Raw genomic sequence first — 10,664 nt, forward strand, 5'->3', positions numbered from 1 at the left:
GTCTTTGAAGTTAATTTTTTTAATTAATTATTTGTTTAATTGTATGAGCACAACAATTTTTTTTAAGTGCTACATGGAGATGTAACAAGTGCCCCGAATGGGACCTTCAAGGCAGTGCTTGCTATAAGGTTAGGGGATAGAGCCTTCCAGGCAGCGCTGCCTTTAAGGCTCCGTTGGGGGAACAAAACACCATCAAGTTAGAAAAGCGACTGTGTCCGCTGGTGTTGTCCAGAATGTGCCCTTTTTATTTTTTCGCCCCTGGCCTTCAAACAGTCTGAGTCCGCCACTGCAGGTGGGGATAATAGTATGATTACTTGCTATACTCAGCATATCAGCGAACAGGAAGGTACAACAGGACAAATACTGTCTGAAGGCAACTAGTGGACAGGTTGAGAACTGCATGCTGTTTTTTTACTGTTAAACTAATGTAGGCTATATACAGGTGAAACTCGAAAAATTAGAATATCGTGCAAAAGTTCATTTATTTCAGTAATTCAACCTAAATGGTGAAACTAATATATTATATAGACTCATTACATTCAAAGTGAGATATTTCAAGCCTTTATTTGTTATAATTGTGATTATTATGGCTTACAGCTTATGAAAACCCCAAATTCAAAATCTCAGAAAATTAGAATATTACATAAAATCAATAAAAAAAGGATTTTAAATGCAGAAATGTCGGCCCTCTATAAAGCATAATCATGCATATGTACTAAGTACTTGGTTTGGGCCCCTTTTGCACAAATGATTGCCTATTGTGTGGCATGGATGCTATCAGTCTGTGGCACTGCTGAGGTGTTATGGAAGCCCAGGTTGCTTTGATAGTGGCCTTCAGCTCGTCTGTATTGTTGGGTCTGGTGTGTATCATCTTCCTCTTGACAATAGTCCATAGTTTCTCTATTGGGTTCAGGTCAGGAGAGTTGTCTGGCCAATCAACACAGTAATACCATGGTCAGTCAACCAGTTACTTGTGGTTTTGGCACTGTGGGCAGGTGTCAAGTCTTGCTGGAAAAAGTAATTCAGCATCTCCATAAAGCTTGTCAACAGACAGAAGCATGAAGTGCTCTAAAATCTCCTGGTAGACAGCTGTGGTGACTTTGGACTTGATAACACAGTGGACCAACATCATCAGATGACATGGTGCCTCAAATCATCACTGACAGTTGAAACTTGACAGTGGTCTTCAAGCCCCTTGGATTTTGTGCCCCTCCACTCTTCCTCTAGACTGTGGAACCTTGATTTCCAAATGAAACGCAACATTTAATTTGGATCAGTGATGATTTGAGGTATCATGTCATCTGCTGCTGTTGGTCCACTGTGTTATCAAGTCCAAAGTCACCACAGCCATCTACCAGAAGATTTTAGAGCACTTCATGCTTCTGTCTGTTGACAAGCTTTATGGAGATGACAATTTCCATTTCCAGCTAGACTTGGCACCTGCCCACGGTACCATAAACCACTGGTAACTGGTTGACTGACCATGGTATTACTCTGCATGAATGGCCAGACAACTCTCCTGACCTGAACTCCATAGAGAAACTATGGACTATTGTCAAGAGGAAGATGATACACACCAGACCCAACAATACAGACGAGCTGAAGGCCACATCAAAGCAACCTGGGCTTCCATAACACCTCAGCAGTGCCACAGGCTGATAGCATCCATGTCCTTTTAGTCGGTCTGTTTTGTGATCACTTCCGGTTAATCAATCCACTGTCAGTGGTTCTCCGTTAAAATGTTTTTAACTGGTCCTGTGACAGTTATTGGAAAGGATGTGTGAAGTAGTCAAATGGATGTGTGTATCCTGGCGACTGGTACGGCCCTACCACATGTGGAGTATTTCATGGGTCGGTTCCTCCTCCTGGAAGGATCACACTGGGACGCTCGCCATCAATGGAGAGGGATCTTCACAGTTGATCTCACACTGTCTATATTAACTGAATGGTTTTGCAAACAGGGGTTTAAAATGGTGTTCTACATGGTATGTCTATGTTATACAACAATCATACTAAAGCACAACAACCATGTTGACATCTCCACAGAACTTGGAAACATGATCTGTAATCATTATGAGGTGGAAAAAGTTGTCTGTCGTCCTCAACTTAAGGGTGGCTTGTTTACAACTGCTGCAGTGGACAATATTGACCACAATCGCAGTTCTTCTAGTGCACAGGACTCGTTCCATGGAACTGGGATTTCCCTCTTCCAACATCCAAGCAACACTTTCACTGGGATTCAGCGGAATATTGCTGCCAATCCAGACAACACTCAGAGAGGTCCCAAGAGAAAGGCATCTCAACTGCCAGACACTTACACCAATGTGCCCCCTGTTGCTCTGCTCAGAAAGGATCCTCCTATACCAAAGGTTGAGGGTCCCAACAAAGTAGACTGTCAGCTGATGCCTCAAGCCATGCAGAACGAATACAGGTATGTTACATTTTACTAGTATGCTTGTGCCCGTTAAACACAAGGACTACTATCACACTAATGAAACTACTTCAGCCCTAATGAATAAATACAGCATCACCCACTGCAATTGTTTATTTCACAGGTGGCTCGAGCAGATGAAAACTGTGCTGGCCACTGACACCCTCCAAGGGGATGAAACCATCTCATGGGCTGCATACCACGCATGCAATGCAATACCAAAGAGCAGTGTCACATTCACTTCTCTACTTCCCCTTTTCTATGACCAAGCCACATCTTGTCGCCATGATTCGCCATTTTTGAATGTGGTGAAGAAGGCAGTTGAGATTCTGAATCCTGGTCAGGTACCAATCATCACTCTGGATCAACCTCTGTACGCAGTGGCAAAACAAATCCAGTGGACTTGACCAGCAGCTCATGGTGAAGATAACTTTATTTTGATGTTTGGTGGGTTCCACATAAAGATGACACCTCTTGGAGGGTAGCGGGTGGACAAGAGCACTTGTGCAAGCTGGAGTTGCTACAACAGGGACAGCTGATTCCTTTCTGAAAGCCTGTCACGTGACACCCACCCGCCTTGCTCATCAGGTCACAGCCAGCAGCCTATATCTTCTCCTGCAGAGGGCTTGCACTGATTACATAAATGACCAGGAGGAGGGAAATAATCCTATGTCCTTGGAAGATTGGTGCAGTGAAAGAGCTTTGTCATGTCCCCCATTCCACTTCTGGTCCATTGTCCTGCAGCTGGAAATAGAGTTAATGATATATATGTTTGATCAATAAGAGAGGCCAACTTCCAGCTCTATATAGATGCCCTGACCAAGATCGTGCCTTGGTTATTTACTTTAGCAGACAAAGGTCCCATCAAAAGGAACAGCCTCCCTTTATTCAGCCGGCCTCCAGTCCGAGAGAAGTCCAGGTCCCAACAGCTCTCATCCCTGAAGAGTGACTGCTCCCAGTTCTCTCAGCTTTATATTGTATCCCAGATGTGTGATGGAAGTCTGGTTGAGTTTGTTTTGCAAGAAAACCAGGCGTGTCCGCCGGCATTGTCACAAATGGGCAAGCTAAGAACTGGAACCAGTCAGACTTGGTGGGCTGTTTGGAGAACCTGATTCGATCACAACAGAACAAATCCAACCCCATAGTACAGGTCAACATACTTGATGGGGCTGCTCTCGTGAACATGCTACGACCTGGTGCTGCTGAGACCTTTTCTGAATATGCACAGAAGGTGTTCTCACCATGCATCCTGTCTAAGCTGGAGCATATCAACAGAGTGGATGTTGTGTGGGATCAATAGTTCCCTGACAGTCTACAGGCCTAAAACACGCAGCAAGAGAGGAAGGGGAGTTTGTAGAAGAGTTGAGCCGTCGAGTGCCATTCCTGGAAACTGGCCAGAGTTTTTTCGCATTGATGACAACAAGGCTGAACTGTTCTCCTTCCTTGCTACCCTGACAGACGTCAACACTGAAAAACAAGTGATTAGCACCATGCATCATGCTGAAGTCCTCTGCACTCAGCCTCGAGATGTAGAAGGTCTTGCACCATGCACACATGAGGAGGCTGATACCCGCATCCTACTGCACCTTAGAGATGCTGTGAAGGAATGTATCAATACGCACAGTTGACAAAGATGTGTTAGTGCTGGCAGGAATTGCAGCCCACTCTCTCAACATCAATGAGCTGTGGGTTGCCTTTGGAGCTGGATAGAGTTTTCGGCATTTAGCAGCTCACAAGATGGCAACGGCACTAGGTCCAGAACGATGTATAGCCTTGCCGGTGTTCCATGCCTTTACAAGATGTGACACAGTGTCATCTTTTGGTGGCAGGGGTAAAAAACTGCATAGAATACATGGAGGAGCTTTGAAGATGTCACTATAACTTTCTGTGCCTTTGCTGCCACACCTGACTCCATAGACAACTGGATGGAGCCTCTGGAGCGATTTGTTGTATTGCTATATGACCGCAGCAGCAGCCAGGGATCTGTCAATCAGGCACGAAGCAGCTCTTCACCTAGAAAGGAACATCAATTGAGGGACTCCCCCCAACACTAGCAGCACTGATTCAGTACACAAGACAGCTGCCTATCAAGCTGGTCACTGTTAAGGACAGATGATGGTTGGACAACACTTCCAGAAGGGACCCAGGCCTGTCGCGAACTCCTCTGCTGTGGATGTCAAAAGTGGTGCAGTGGACATTGCTAATGTGTCAAGGCAGCACTTCAGTAGTTCCCTTTGCCACTCTGGTGGACTGTGTTTTCAGAAACAATTATAAATGTGATGATGGTTTTATTGTGATTTAATTCCGTGAATGCCAGCTACACTCAACAAAAATATAAACGCAACACTTTTGTTTTTGCTCCCATTTTTCATGAGATGGACTTAAAGATCTAAAATTCATTCCAGATACACAATTGTACCATTTCTCTCAAACATTGTTCACAAATCTGTCTAAATGTGTGATAGTGAGCACTTCTGCTTTGCTGAGATAATCCATCCCACCTCACAGGTGTGCCACATCAAGATGCTGATCTGACATCATGATTAGTGCACAGGTGTGCCTTAGACTGTCCACAATAAAAGGCCACTCTGAAATGTGCATTTTTTTTGCTTTATTGGGGGTCTGGGGACTCAGAACCAGTCAGTATCTGGTGTGACCACCATTTGCCTCATGCAGTGCAACACATCTTCTTCGCATAGAGTTTATCAGATTGTCAATTGTGGCCTGTGGAATGTTGGTCCACTCCTCTTCAATGGCTGTGCGAAGTTGCTGGAGACGGCTTATGGTGGAGAAATGAACATTCAATGCACGAGCAACAGATCTGGTTGACATTCCTGCTGTCAGCATGCCAATTGCACGCTCCCTCAATGCTTGTGGCATCTGTGGCATTTTGCTGTGAGACAAAACTGCACATTTCAGGGTGGCCTTTTATTGTGGACAGTCTAAGGCACACCTGTGCACTAATCATGATGTCAGATCAGCATCTTGATGTGGCACACCTGTGAGGTGGGATGGATTATCTCAGCAAAGCAGAAGTGCTCACTATCACACATTTAGACAGATTTGTGAACAATGTTTGAGAGAAATGGTACAATTGTGTATCTGGAATGAATTTTAGATCTTTAAGTCCATCTCATGAAAAATGGGAGCAAAAACAAAAGTGTTGCGTTTATATTTTTGTTGAGTGTATGTTCGTATGTAATTTAGCATTCCTCATTCTTGTACAAGTAGAATTAGGCCAATTTTGTATGTTCAAATGATGAATATGCATATGTGTTTTGGGTGTTACCTACAACTTTATGAGTAAAAGTTACTGCTTGCAACTTACCTTGCCTGGTACTTTCATTGTGGTAATTTTTTATTAATATTTTTTTTTTCTTCTTCGGAATCTAGAGCAATGTTGAATTACTCAGAGTAGGTTACATGGATAAAATAGCAATTACACCACTCAAACAGGCTAAACCGATGTATTGGTCAGGCTTTGAAATATATATTTACTTGTAAGTATATACAGTCGTGGAAAAAATGAAGAGACCAGTCTGGATTTTTCTTAAATCTTTATCTCTATATCACTTATTGTAAATGCTCTAAATGACAATATTTTTATTTTGAATTTGGTAGAAATGTTGTCAGTACCGGTAGTTTATATTATAAAATCAAAATGTTCACTTTACTCAAACATATGCCTTTAAATAGTAAAACAAGAGACACTGAACTCTTGGAGTGGTCTCTCAATTTTTTCCGGAGCTGTAAGGTCAGCACACAACTCATGAACTGATTCTGTATTTCATAAAAATACGCAGAACTCTGCTACTATTTGAAGGTTTTACCATAATTGTGTTCCCGGAATGCCAGATATATGAAGTTGGGTACTTTCTAGCATGTTTGAAATAGCACCACTGCCTTTTTCATCCTTGAAAATGTAGGATTAGACACCATAATCAAGATCCTAGGTGCTCTACAACCCAAGCTACTGATACTATAACAGCAAATGGCGGCCATTTTTTAAAATGATTGTCATAGCAACCATAGGATAAATTGGTGATGGCCCTATAGCCAAACATCTTCCTTAGTGCATGCTCTAACAGTGTGCCAGAGCTCATGTTTGTATCAAAAAAAAGCAAAATGTATTCAGATATCTGCTGGACTAATAGGGCTCCCTATTTGTCCATTCTATCCACTCCATTCTATTTTGAAGACTTGTGCTGGTTGCACAAGTCTAATTTAAGGCTCATAATCACCTCTCACAAATAAATAGTATGGGTATATTATACATTTTCTGAATCATCAGAGTGCCTTGAGTACTGAAGTTGTTGAGTTTTGTGTCCCTGGTGTTCTTTCATTCAACAGGAATGAAAGAAAGCATACTGTTTCGGCGGAACTTGTGAGAAAATGTGTTATATTTCTGGTTTAAAGAGGTCTTGTGACCTCTGTGTTTGTCAGACAGATTCAGTATTGGGCTTAAATCAAAGCCTCGAAGGTCCCCTTTCCAGTGATACCAAGCATCATATTACAGAATATGTACAATATCCCTACCATGAGCCTAAACCAGATATACACCGGATCCAAAAAACGCAATTTATCTTAGGGGGTTAGTAACTTCATGAGCTGAAAAAAGTGATTTCGCTACCAACCCGTCACTGCTATCGTGATTTTTCTAGTACCAGGGGTACTTGCCAAAAAACAATGATAGCATTTGCCCCCCCAGATGATACCGATGGCCCAAATTTGGGGCTCTGGCTCATGGACTATTAGTGGCTCTTTTTGTTTCCCTTTTCTAGTAATTTTCTGTCTGTTTTTTTTGTATTTTTCGGGATGTTTGAGGTTGTTTTTTTATATTTGAAGTACTTTGTTACGAATATGCATCTCTTTGTAATCATTTTAGAGTTTCTTTTGAATTCATCATTGATATCCTTTGATTTGATTTGATTTGATTTGATTTGATTTAGTTTATTTCAGACATATCCACATACAAAACAAAATGAAAAGCATGGAAATACAATAAACAAAAATTATGTTTTCACAAAAAAAACAAAAAAACAAAAAAAAAATGATCTGTGTTGTTGAGATATGCCTGAAAAGGAGCAGGAAGAAGTATACACTTATTTAATCCTACCCCTTTCCTTAAAAAAATTAAAAATCAAAATATTTATTAAATAAATTTTTTTTAAAATAAAATAAAATAAAATAAAAATTATAATTATATTCGCTTCTCTTATCCATATATTCTCTGTACTATTGGCGATACTATATTTGCCATTTACATACAACTTAATATACTATACATTTTTTATATTTTATATATTTATACAATGCATATATCTATATTTATATTTATAAACAATCAATATATCCATATCTACATACATATCTATACAATCAGTATATATATCCATATAATTATAATTACCTTCTTACTTCACACCCTCATCCCTGTACCTTATGAAAATCATTGCTTTGAACCTTTTTTTAAACTGGATCATGTTTGGACATTGCTTTAGCTCCGTGCTCATCCCATTCCACAGTTTCACACCCCCAATTGAGATGCAATGACATTTTAAAGTCATGCGTACCGCCAGTGTCTTAAAGTTTAACTGTTGACTTGCCTCAAATTGTAACCCCCCTCTCGGTCAAAGAAAAGTTTTTGTATGTTACCTGGTAGCAGTTTATTTCTAGCTTTGAACATGATTTGTGCAACTTGATATTCAACCAGGTCATTGAACTTTATGATACGGGAATGTAAAAAGAGGAGGTTGGTGTGATCATAATATCCAGCTTTATTGATTATTCTTATGGCTCGTTTTTGAAGTGTGACTAGTGGCTTTCAGTTTGTTGTTTTTCATCTCTTCGTAGTTGTCTTTTATTGAACATTTTAAACTTTGTGTCAGTTAAGGACAGAGTTGTCAAACCACATGGAACACCACAGATATTTCTGTTGCATCACATCGAATTTCTTAACTGAAACATAGTCATGGTGATTATATCTTATCATAAGAGGCATGTTTCTACTTAATGGAAGCTTATAGTGAAGATGTATCCAACTGGGATGTAAGGCAGCTAAAGGCAAGACTGACCGATCACAAAATAGCATACGAGTTTGAACAAAATAAAAAAAGACAATTATGACTAGAAAACAGTGGAGGGAAAATTGCACGGTGGAATTTAAAAAAAAATGTATAGTCTTTGGCATTTTAACGTTTCGATTTGTGTGGTTACTGAGTGAATTGGTGTATGCAGATAATAGTAAGAGTGTCAAAGTGTATGTATGGGTAGCCCAGTAGTGTCAGACATGTTTCATGACTGGGTGGTATATGGAGCATGAGACAACTATGAAGTAAAGCGACTTCCCTGTCTGGACTACTGCATGGATCCAATTGCTATCAAGCTTGGCGATCAAAATGTGTTCCAGCTGCCTTGACTTCCACTTGTTAGTCTCATGGTGATTATGTCTGATTTTATCCTAGAAGTTTGAGTCATGACATTTCTCTCTGACATCTATCTGGTGATATAAAGCCGCATTTCCCCATTGTTTCTTCCTCTTTTTTCACACGCATGCAGGTGGTTGCACAGTGATCATATAAACACCTCAGTGTGTCCGAAGCTCCTCAGTTCTTCAGCCATGGACAGATCTGTGCTGCTGGTCTTGTTGAGTGTACAGGCTCTTCTGCTCATCACAGCCTTCACTGCTACTGATGCAGCCGCTCTGTTCAGACATGATCGTCGGACACGGCGTCCTGGCGTGGTAAGACTAACCAGGTTTTTCTCAAATGAGTTGGTAAATGTCAAACATGTCACTGAGAGAGAGAGAAAGAGAGAGAGAGAGAGAGAGAGAGAGAGAGCTGCAAAACAAGTGTTTTTTTTCTGCATTTGTATTATTAAAAGGTGGAGTCAGCGATTCTGGAGAATGCTTGTTATCAAAATAACTTTTTGTCAAAATCAGTGATGTTTTCCTACCTGTCTGTATTGTGTGTGCTCGAGAAAAATGTTGTTAATACACTTTGTAAACTGGTATGAAAACTAAGGGTATGTAAACAAAAGTCAGCCACCGTAGCTAGCAACATGCCAGTTTTCAAAGACTAGTGCTGGATTTCTTTTCAGCGCGCACACAGGACAGACAGGTAGCGGATCGTGAGCACCAACAAGCATTCTCCAGCATCGCTGACTCCACCTTTATTTAAGTGATTACAAAATCAAAAAGTTACAGCAGAAGGTTGTAGTGTGTGTATAATGCTATTTGTTTGTTCTCACTTTATTTTAGATGCCACCTGCAGCCAAAAGAGTAAGATGTTACTGGTGGGGAAGAGCAGGAGCATGCAGCCTTTTGGGTTAAGGTACGCTTCTTTACTTTGAGTTTATTTCTCTTCTCTCTGTCTTTCATGCACTATGTTAGGAAACTACACTTTGAAAAAAGTAACTTCAGAAATGTTGACATTTCAATATGCTCATCAGGTTAGATGAGAGTTGATGGTTTAGTTTTGACGTTATTTAAATGACAGTACATCTCTCACTGTCTCAATTCAATTCAAAGGGGCTTTAATGGCATGGAAGTTTATATAACAATGTTGCCAATGCATCAAAATACAATTTGTCCAAATATCTGACAGTACACAATAAACGTAATAATAATAATAATAATAATAAAAGTAATATGAACATTAACACTCTCCCTCTCTCTTCCTCTCTCCCTGTTTAGCCGCCTCCCACAGGACTTTTTGGAGGAGCGGAGATTAATATATTGTATGGTGCAGTGCTTCTGATCACAATGCAAATTGCTTATTTGCTAAATAAAAACATTTAAATCAGATATTGTGTGGTGTTCTGCTTGGCACCCAGTTCCTGATGGATCTTGAACAGCAAAGCTCTCAACCCTCAGTTTGTTTTTCTGTATTTCACATAAAATCTTTCTCTAAAAGTTGAGATCAATGAATCATCGAATTATTAAAGGGCTGACACATAAACCAGTCTTTCAACCTTTACTAGTATATTTTACAGTGTTCCCTATACGTTGTAATTTTACCTTCATATTTTAAAAGGATATGTTTAGTTTCACACATTCCTTTAAAGTTATACTACAGTTTTGAAGCTACGTCAACTTCCTGTTTACTAATTGACAACACTTTGTGACCACAAGATAGAGTCAGTCAGCCTTCATTACTTATGTACAAAACCAAGTTTTCTTAAGCCTCCATCTTTGATGGCATTCAGTAAGTTTAGAGATATTATAAAATTGAAA

The 10,664-nt window shown here is 40.2% G+C and overlaps 1 long non-coding RNA gene across 1 annotated transcript; it reads left to right on the top strand.

Moving 5' to 3' along the window:
* The first annotated feature begins 9,009 nt into the window (after positions 1–9,009).
* On the top strand, positions 9,010–10,235 carry LOC307255571. Its single transcript, XR_013845027.1, has 3 exons — positions 9,010–9,173; positions 9,690–9,762; positions 10,125–10,235. It is a non-coding gene; the product is annotated as an uncharacterized lncRNA (long non-coding RNA).
* Positions 10,236–10,664: the final 429 nt, after the last annotated feature.

The sequence above is a fragment of the Ammodytes marinus genome, assembly GCF_949987685.1.
Source record: "Ammodytes marinus genome assembly, chromosome: 9".
NCBI lineage: Eukaryota > Metazoa > Chordata > Actinopteri > Uranoscopiformes > Ammodytidae > Ammodytes > Ammodytes marinus.